This window comes from Cannabis sativa, chromosome X, assembly GCF_029168945.1.
Source record: "Cannabis sativa cultivar Pink pepper isolate KNU-18-1 chromosome X, ASM2916894v1, whole genome shotgun sequence".
NCBI classification, from domain to species: domain Eukaryota; kingdom Viridiplantae; phylum Streptophyta; class Magnoliopsida; order Rosales; family Cannabaceae; genus Cannabis; species Cannabis sativa.
This window is the reverse complement of record NC_083610.1, coordinates 34,160,829-34,171,950: the sequence shown is the minus strand read 5'-3', so window position 1 is coordinate 34,171,950 and position 11,122 is coordinate 34,160,829. Positions and strand designations below refer to the sequence as shown.

At 30.0% G+C, this 11,122-nt stretch overlaps 1 long non-coding RNA gene across 1 annotated transcript; it reads left to right on the top strand.

Annotated features, from left to right (window-relative positions):
- The first annotated feature begins 9,307 nt into the window (after window positions 1-9,307).
- On the top strand, window positions 9,308-10,823 carry LOC115702545 (uncharacterized). The gene is made up of 2 exons (XR_004008915.2): window positions 9,308-10,331; window positions 10,528-10,823. It is a non-coding gene; the product is annotated as an uncharacterized LOC115702545 (long non-coding RNA).
- The last annotated feature ends 299 nt before the right edge of the window (window positions 10,824-11,122 follow it).

Sequence of the window (11,122 nt, the reverse complement as noted above, 5' to 3'; positions counted from 1 at the left end):
AGTGAAAAGTTCATAAACTAGACATAGTCTAGTTTTAGAATTATAATTGATTAACTAAAATCAATTAACTGAGTCTTACAAGCAGTTTGTCTCAACTAGTATGGGGACCATGGGCCTATATAATCGAGCTTCCAATAAGCAGATTTAGAATTTACCAAGTAAACTAACTTATTAATTCCTCATTGCATCAACCATAGAACTTGGAATTGCACTCTCAGTTACATAGAACGCTCTATATGTTCCACGATATAGATACACTATTAATTATCCATTGTTATAATCTCAATAATCAATGATCCTATATAGATGATCTACATTGCATAGGGACAAAATTACCGTTACACCCTTTCAATGTATTTTATCCTTAAAACACTTGGCCACCTATAAATGATATTTTAGTGAACTAATATAATCACTAAAATGAGCGCTCTATCATTTACCTCTATTTAGCCTAGCTCGAAGGAAATCATCGTTTCACTTCTATGTCCGAATAGAAGCTATAGATTCCATATCTTTGATTAGCGCTCCCACTCAATTGTCCTACCATGTTCCCAAAATGTACGTATCATCCAGACCAAAAGGTAGGCTTAACTAACAAATCAAAAAACACAAATAACACTCTTGAGATCGAACCTAATCATGTCAGGATTAAGATCATTTGATCTAGGATCAACTAGGTGATATTGAATTGAATAGATATTACAGTAAATTTATCATATCTAATCTAACTTCAATATCGGTCCCTTTCAATGTATACTCCATACATTCGATACTGGTAAACTTTGCCAATGCCCTGGAAAGGACATAACACTTATCTAAGGTTTAAGTATACCTATCGCTGATTATCATGCCAGTCTAAATCCAGTGAACTGACAAATCAAGGAATTAAACTTTCGAACATATAATCATGATTATATTCCACTGTGCTGACAACACTATAATCACGAACAAATACATATGTTCTGGACTTAATAGAATTTATACATTAAATATAAAAATGAAATAAATCATGTGAACCATGAAACATAAAATGATTTCTGATCTTTATTAATTAGTAAATCTGATTATATTGAAATAGATTTTATTTAGAGCACAAAACCCAACAGCATCAACCACACCGTCGAATCCTTCCTCTGTCGCACCTTGAAACCCAACTACAGAATACTTCAAAGCATTAATGGTGATTCTTCTGGTACATATGCCGTGTCAAATCTGATCTATATGCCAGTAACTTCATCATGAGTGTGTTTCCTAATTTCAACTTCAGCAATGAATTTACTCTTGTGCGAATACACAACCATTTGTGGTTAGTTAATGTGGACACTCCCCCTCCTAATCCTGCTAATGATTATACATATTGTATTAACTTTAAAATATCATTAATTATGAATTAGATTTTTTGTGTTCTTCTGCATGTGTTATATCGATGGGATGTGCAGCTAACCTTTCTCCCATTTAATGCTACCACACGTTTTTATTCTATAAAAGGAAAATTTCCTTTTTTGTTCTCCTCACCTGAAAACAAACACCCCAATACCCAACAAAAAATAGTTGATAGCAAAACACTTACCCTCTTGTGCACACACCAATCACCTATTATGGATGATTTAGCTACATCTTTGTCTGTGGCTCTTAATCTTATAGATACTGAAAGCACAATTCAAACACTCCATTACCCAACCTGCTGAAGCCTCTGACCCTGAAGCCCCATCCACAAATATATTTCTTGTTGCAAAACTTCACATGATTAATTCCTTCAACAGAAAGTGTTTATGGAAATAATGATAGGGGGTTGGAACAATATTTTCAGGTTCCCTGTCACCATAACAGAATGCACAAAAGGTCTTTCTTTATCGAATTTGGATGCGAGGGTGATTGACGGAGGGTGCTGCTACATCAATCCTGGACCTATCTGAATCATGCAATCCTCATGGAGATCCTTGCTCTGTGGATGTCTTGAGTGGAGACAGTTTAATAAAATTTTCACTTTGGGTTCAAGTTTTCAACACTCATTTTCTTTAGCGATCCGAACAACTAAAATTCAACCCAAAATTCTAGTTTAATTTGTAAAAGACTAATACTCCAAATAGCAATTTTCAAATTTATAAAATGCACTACAACAATTATAAGATATAGGCACGACCACTTTAGGGCTGAAAAAAAGTCGACCCATTAGAATATAGGTATTGGGCTGACATTATTAAAGTCGTGCCAATCAGTTTGTGTATTTTTTTTTAATTAAAAAACATTAATTTTGGGTCGAAATTTTGGTTTGAGCACGTCATTATTGTGCCATTTTTCTTTTTTCTTTTTTTGAAAATTGGACTTTTGGTATTGGCGAGCCCATTGTTACTGGTAAAGCCTTTTTTTTAATTTTTCTTTTAGTTTTTTTTTTAAAAAGGCTTTTTTTTTCTTTTAGCTTTAAATGAGGTAAAGGGTTTAAACCCTAATTTCATATATTTCTTTCATACCATTCACTCTCTTCCGCCTCCCTCAGTCTCTCTCTGGCTCCTACCGGATGGACCAGCTCCGGTCGTCCACCTCCTAAACGGAGGCTATTTTCGAACTCTCCAATCAATCCAAATCAGGTATAATCCAAAAACGAAAAAAAATACATCAATACTATGGCCAAATATGGCCAAAAAAGAAGATTTCTAGGTGCATGAGAAACAAAAAATAGAATAGGTGCAGTAAATATGGCCAAAAAAGTCACAACCAGAAGACATGCCATAACCAAGCAATTAGATATTGAGAGAATATTAATTTAAATTATTTACTTTTTTTCTGTGAACTTTTACAGGCAAAAAATGTTACTTTAATACATTTTTATTACATTTAATACATTATTGGTTTTAAAAAAATTGCATAATAATTGTTTTGTAGTTGAATGTCAAATCCAACATATTATCATAAATGTAAAGCATTAGCAACACCATATTTGAAACATTAATTAGAAGTTCAAAACACTTTTTTTATTACGTTGACAAGCATGTATGTTATTCAATAGTTGCCAAACCGTTAAATGATGGTTGTATAGCAAGTGTTACACATAACACATTGATTAAAGTGATTTCTCCAACTATTTTCATAAGTATAATAATTAGACATGTTGAATAAACGTTGTCTCACAGTTCAATCAAACATTTTATATATCGTGCAAAAACAAAAAGAAAAAACAACAATAGAACCATAACATTAATAACCAAGTCTTAACATCTAGCATTAAAAAACAAACAATTAAAATAAATAATAACATTCAACAAGCTATAGAAATCAGTTCTCAATCACCAGACTTGTTCTTCCCTTTAACATTTTTCATAGACTTCTAAGGCTTCTCATATTCATTATCAATATTTTTTTTTTCATTTTTCTTTTTATCATATACAAACAAAAGCATATCAAGCCTCATGCGATAAGCTCCGATATCAAAATCTAGTGGAGCATCTTTTCCATGTATAAAAAACTCAGCAAATGCAGCAACAAAAACACCACAATCACTGTGTAATAAAACAATAATCAAAATAGCTAAAAACAACTATACTGAAACACATCAACAACAAAAATGCAACGACATAAATAAAATACAATTGTTTTCCTCACTAAGCAGAGAAGCAATATCCACTACTCTTAGTGGAGCTTTCACATCAGAACCAAAACCTACAACAATCTGTAAATATAATCACGAATATTAATAAAAAAAAATTAATGAATCATAAACAAAATCTACAAAATTTATCAAAAACAATAAAAATAACAAATCACAATACAATAAGCATTTAATATACATAAATTCCAAACATAAAAATTAAAATCAACAGCAAGTACCATAAACAAATAAAAAGAGAAACATGGTTCCGAAGTTGAGAAACGGAAAAGAAACCTAAAACCAACTAATACGAAATACAAATAAAACTCAATAATAGACCTAAAACAAACTAGGAAATAAATGAAAAATAATATTTATCAAAGTACATGAACCATACCTAAAAGCGATAGAACCTAAAATATGACAAAATAAAAAAAAAAATACAATACAAATCTCAATCAAACGAGGAGTTTGATTCTTCCCCTTTCTACAAACAGTAGAACACTATCAAGAAGAAAATAACTCAACTTAAAGAAGAAAAAAAAAATCAAAATTGGAGATGTCTTCTTTCGTGAAGGCATTTCATCAAAATAAGTTAGTTGAACCTTTATATACATATATACACAAAAATCCAACTTATAAAAGAAGATAAAATATGAAAAACTGATTCCAAATTATTAAAATAACAAATAACAGCAACATCCATAAAAGAGTTAACAAGCAAAAAAACTGATTCTAAAGTTGAGAAACCAAAAGAAACCCTAAAACCAACTAATGAGCAATACAAATGAACCTAAAACAATCAAAACAACAAGCCAAACCTAAAAAATACTAAGAAACAACGTAAATAAAAACACATTAACAACATCCAAAAGTGATAGAACTAAAATTAGAGCAAAAACTAAAAAAAAACTTGAAACAAACCTCATTCAAACGAGCAACTTTGTTTCTTTCCCTTTTTTCCTTTAGAAATCAAACGCTTTTAGATTTTTTATTATCAAAATCCTTCTTCTGTTTAGGTAAGGGCGCAACAAAATTATCTTTATCTAACTTTCTTTTCTCTTTTCCTTTTTTTTCCAGCCGATTTCACACCCATATCATGAGCTTTTGGATGTTTAACAGGATTTTTTTTTTTTTTTTTTTGCAACAGGGGATGGAGAAGATGATGAGGGAGTATTGCCATTTATAGAAAATTGTACAAGAAGAACAAAACAAAGAAGAAATTATGGTGGAGAAATTGAGATGATGGAACGATCAAGGTTGAAATCGTGTGGAGAAATTAAGGGAGAGAAACTGAATATGATTATGGGTATCTAATTTAAAATCAAAACTGAAAAATAAAAAAAAAAATAAAAAAGGAAAGAAAGGGAAAACTTTGAGTGAGATAGTGACATCACCTTGCATGTATGATGTGTGTGTAAGAGGTATTTTAGTAAATAAAACAATAATAAGGGTAAAAATGTTGTTCAAGCCGTGTTTGGGTAAAAGTATAATAAAAGAATCATTTTTTACTTTTCATATAAATTTTCCAATACTGAAAGAAAATTTTGAATTTTTGAGCTTAATTCAGCTCCTTAATTAAAACAAAAAAATCAAAAAATATCTCATTTTACATTATATAAAACATATATTTGTAAACTAAATATTTAAATCAAATTTAATTATTTTTTACATATTTTCTTCCTATCGAAAAACTTTTTTTCTTAATTTTTTTAGTCGATGCAACAGCCTCAACTCATTTAATGTAAAAAAATAAGAGATTTTTCTTTTTAGATAGACACTACAACAAATATAACTTTTAAGAGCGACCAATTTCAAGGCGACATAAAGTCGCCTCTAATAATAAGGATATTAGGGGTGATAAATGAATGTTGCCCCTAAAGAAACTTGATTTTTTTAATCTGTCTAATATTAAAAGCGACAAAATAATATTAGTCACTCCTAAAAAGTTGAAAACCAATAGTTGCAAATAGCCGGGAATTTTCCCACTCATACTATTTGGGGCGACTTTCCACTAACACGGCCAAGGCATTAGGGGTGACTTTGTTGCCCCTATTGTCACCTCTAATAGTCTATTAAAATCTCAAATCTCCTCCTTCCCCGGGCTATTTTACTCCATTAACACCTTCAATACAAGAAATCGAGCAAGAAGGAAAAAATAATAGACCTATCATAATTTTATTATATTAAGATAGGGGTAAATGATTCAAGGTAAGGAGAATTTTCATAAATATGGGAATTCAGGGTATAGTTTACTTTTGTATGGCATAAAAAAATAACACCATAGGGTTATGGGTTCTTTTTTTTTTTACATTTATATGGGTTTTATTTATGTCATATTTTTGTTAAAAAAAATGGAAATCCCATATTTATAAAACAACAATAAGTTTTGCCGAAAAAGTTGTCGGCATTGGAAAAGTCATCGAAAAGTCTCCAGTGCTGGAAAAGTCACCGGAAAAGTTAGTGTCACCGGAAAAGTCATTCGAAAAAATCACCGTCGCCAGAAAAGTCACCAGAAAAGTCGCCGGAAAAATCACCATCGCCGAAAAAATCACTAGAAAAGTCACCAGAAGTAAATGTCTCAGATATAACTAAAAATATAACCAGTTCTCTAGTTCTATAAATAAAAACTAATAACTCAAACCGGTTATAATTGAAATATAACTGGTTCTGTAACATAATAAATAAAATTAAATAACATAAAATAACTCGAACCAGTTATAATTAAAATGAAACCGGTTCTACAACAGTGTTATAATGAATAAAAGCCAATTACACGAAATAAGTAAAACCGGTTATATAACATAATGAATACAAACAAGTAACACACAATAATTCAAACCTATTACAATTAAAAAAATAAAGGGAAAATCAGTTCCTAAAACACTGAAACAGAAATTAAAAATAAAACTAGTTCTACAATAAAAAAAACCTCATAATACATAATACCTCATAAAATCGATTATAATTTTTTTAAAAAAAATTGTGATCAATTTCAAAAAATAATTAGGCATAAATATAAAAAGAACCAATTCAATAACAAAATAAATAAACACAATAACTCAAATATAATATAAAGAAACCGGTTATATTTATCAAGTAGTTAAAAATTTAAGACAAAATAAATAAATATAATTGAAATATAACTGGTGTTGTAACATAATAAATAAAAATAAATAATATAAAATAACCCAAACGAGTTATAATTAATATAGAATCGATTCTATAACAATGTTATAATGAATAAAAACCAATAACACGAAATAACTCAAAATCGGTTATAATTATAATTATAATTAGTTTGAGTTATTTTGTTTTTTTATTTTTATTCATTATGTTACAAAACCAGTTATATTTCAATTATAACCAGTTTGAGTCATTTTCTGTTATTTATTTTTATTCATTATATTATAGAACCGGTTCTATTTGTGTTTATATTTGAGACATCTACTTCTTGTGACTTTTTTCGGCAATGATGACTTTTCCGGCTACAATGATCACTACTACAAAATTCACTATTCACGTCGGTCAACGCGACTATTCATCGCGTTGACCGACGTGAATAGTACCATATTTAATATATTCGTCATTTGTAAAATGTCACAAAAAATAAATAAATTGCGTCGGTTATATATCCCTCACTAAATACCCAACCGACGGTAAAAGTCAAAAAATTAAAAAAATTCATTCGTTATTAGCGTCATTTTAAAAGCCTCGCGAATTCTTTATGTGGCGTTTTAAAACCGACGGTAAAGATATTGCGAGTGTGAGAAAATGACGCAAATTCACCTATTGTTCACTTACCCCCAAATCGACGAAACAGGCCATTCATTTCGAACAGCTAGCTCTCGCGCTCTATGTTCAAATCCTCCTATTCTCGCGCTCTGTGTTCAAATCCTCCTATTCTCGCGCTCTGAAGGCTCGATCGAACTGCGAGTTCGAACCGGCGTAGATCTCCCACCTCCGTAAGTCTCTCTCTTTCCCTCTCTTTCTCTCTTGCGTTCTCTCTCCCTCTCTCTCTCTCAGTCTCTCGATGCTCTGTGTTATAACAGCTCTCGCGCGTCCTCAGCTCTGAAGGTCTCGAACAAGGATGAGATTTCGAATCGGTGTAGCTCTCCTCTCCCACCTCCGTAAGTCTCTCTCTTTCCCTCTCTTTCTCTCTTGCGTTCTCTCAACTAATCACTCTCTCAGTCTCTAGCTAGTGCTCTATGTTATAACAATAACAGTTGGTATCTATGCTCTATTTTCATCATCAATGGATAATTTCTCATTTTATTGTATGTTAATTTTTTGGAATTGGGGTTCCGAATGTTAAATTTAGATTGAGAGTTTTTAATCCAAAATTAGGGTTTTTAAACTGTTAATAATTTTGAATCTTGCTAGCAAACTATTCACTTAATATAACCATTGTGAATCTTGTTAAACTAGATTTACATTTCAGTCAAAATTAGGGTTTCTAAAATCTTAATATAAACTACTTTGATCTTGTTAATAATTATGACTTTCAATTTTAAATTATTGAATGTGTTATAGTAATTCCTAACTGTTATAAACTATTATAAATTATTGAAGGTTTCAAGAGTTTTTACACTCATAAAAATTGATTTGTTAATAGTCAAGTTGGTGAGAAAAGGCTTGCTACTAGTTGCTTTGTTAATATGATTAGATCAATGGTGAAGTTTCAAAAAAAAAAAAAAAAACTTGTTTTCAACCAAACCATTGTGATTGTGGCTGCTTACATTGACCCAAGCAATAAGTCTAATTTTTTTAGCAGGGTTTTTGATCAAATTGTTGGTTCTTATTTGATTTTCATGATAACAATGATGATGATAAGTTTGTTGTTTTGGTTTCTTATTTCTCTTTGGCAATTGTGTTTAAGTTGGTTTATTTAAAATTGAATGTTTCTTTCTTTTCAAGAAATTAATAAAATTGATCAAGTTCTTCATACTTAAATTGTTGCTCTATTCAAATTTAGATTGAAGCTTTATGATGTTGTATGTCTCACAATTCATTTTTATTATGTTCACAGATTTGTTTAAACAATAATTTAATGGGAACTTTTGTCAGTAAAAGTGGTTGAGCTTTATTTATAATATTAGTATAGTTATCATTCTTTTTCCGATTGGTCTTGCTTAGGTATTTTATAATATTATTTATGGAAGATTTTGATTAAATATGAAACCTATTCACTTAAAACAAAATCAAGAGTGCATGATGCATCTCTCTACATATCTTGAACAGAATATTTTCAAACTATTTGGCAATATTAGATTGTATTCATATTTGACTTTAGCATAAATCAAATTACCTGATGCTTATGATAAATTATTATTGTTAATTACTCAAACTTGAGTTAGACAAGACACTTATGGTTCAAGTCTGTCTAACAATGGGCTGAGTTGGAGAAACTTAGGCTTCTCATGATTGTTTCTGGATAAATTACTATTGTTAATTACTCAAACTATGAGTTAAACAAGACACTTATGGTTCAAGAAAATCTTTCTGCCTAATGAAAAGTTAGATATTTTGTCTCCATGATTCGGGTCACATGTTTTTAGCTTAGGCTTGGAGAAAGAACAAAACCTCAAATAAAATTTTATTTAAGTTGGTAGGTTCCGTACACTTGAGAATAAAAATAAAAAAAAAACCATTATCTTTAAGGACTTCTTATTAAGATTAAGAACCCCTCGTGCTCTAACAAGTTATAACACTTTGGCGTCTTTAGATATCATTGGGAAAGAAAATAAAAATATCTAGCTTAAAAAATCACTCACTTAATTTAAAAGTAATCTGATATGTATCTTGCTTTGTAGGATTACATTCTTTTAAATAAACAGTAAGATGCCATGCTTGATGAAATCCTCTTTCTTTCTTGGGATAACTGTTTACATTGTTAATATGATTAGTTCCAAGTAGTGATTTTGAGTGTGATTGAAATTTAAGAGGGTGTTATTATAAATGGCCTGCATGTATAGCGTTCAAAATATGTCTAAAAGTTCCAATGAGATCTTGATGAAGAAAATCCACTCTTCTACTGATCACCAAAATTCAATTTCAGGGGCTGATAAAACTTCTTATGTTAACACTTTATCTGCTGCTACTACTACAGAAAATGGGTCTGACATTTCCAATCCTGTTGATTTGTCACTTAAACTGTAGAGATGCATATATCTATTTATATTTATCAACAAAGATTTTCTGTTTCTTAAATTATTGATTTCTCTAATCAATTGTTGATAGCCATCAAACTTTAATTTTCCCTCATGACATATATGATATCCTATTCCTATAATACATGTACGAGAGATCTTTTCAAAGTTCCTTCTATATATAATACACACAAATTTTGCTTTTAGATTAGATTTTGCTTTTAGATTAACTGCTGATCTCTCGCATAAATTATAGTTAGTACTGGTATACTAATCCTGATCATCTCTAGTTGTTATTTATATGTTATTATCTGCAAGATGGGACATAGCTTAATTTATGTAGTACAAATATAAGTGGCAGAGGTTTTGGATACCTTGAAGCCTTTTGTGGCTACTTTTAATGAGAAAATGATTCTTTGTTTCTGTATTGTCATTAGTATGATATATATATTGTATGTATCTACCTTTTGTTTTTGCATTTTTGGCTATTCGACCAAATATACAATTTTTTTACATCACTACTTTTATTCACAATGCAGCTTTTCAATTGTGGTAGTATCTTTCGCAGAAATTGCTTGAACGCTAGCTTGGAATTGGTAAGCTACTCAATTTTTTTTTTTTTTAATATTTTATAAATCCTAGAAGAGTTTGAATATCCTAGATATTCATCCATAGTGAAGTAAGTTCTGGGATTATTGCATGACTGCGGTCGGATGGGTGGTAATATTTGTACTGTTAATTATATATACTTTTAATATGTTGATTAATGTTTTTTGATCTTTTATTTTACAGTTCAAGTTAGACGCTCCCTATAGTAACGAGGAGATCAATGCCGTACGGGATGAGTTTGCCGAATTTGTGAAGCCATTGATTATAGATTAAGTACTTAAGGTTACTACACTTTTGATATAATACATGAGTAACAAGTTTTATGATTATTGTTATCTTTCGCATATATTATTAGTTTATATTTAGTTTACGATATACATGGAATTTAAGTTTTAGAATCGATTTTATTAACAATTTTGGTATTGTGTGATTAGTTAATAGAATCGATTACTAATTTAATATAAGTTTTAAAAATGTTATTTAATTTTTTTTGTATTATGTATTTACTATTATATAGAGTTATTCTAAAATTTGATAATGCAGGTGGGGAAAATTGCATGAAAAGTTTGCAATTTTCCCTTACTTATATTTGTGCTTCATTTTATAAGTGACGCAATAGGTAAAAAAAAAAAGTTTTTTCGTAATAGATATGACATTTTTAAACCGACGGAATAAGTTTTTTGTGACAGTTTTAAAATGTCATGACACATTTAGCATCACTTTTTAACCGACGCTTAAAATAAAATAGAAAAGTAATTTTTTAGCGTCGGTTTTCAAA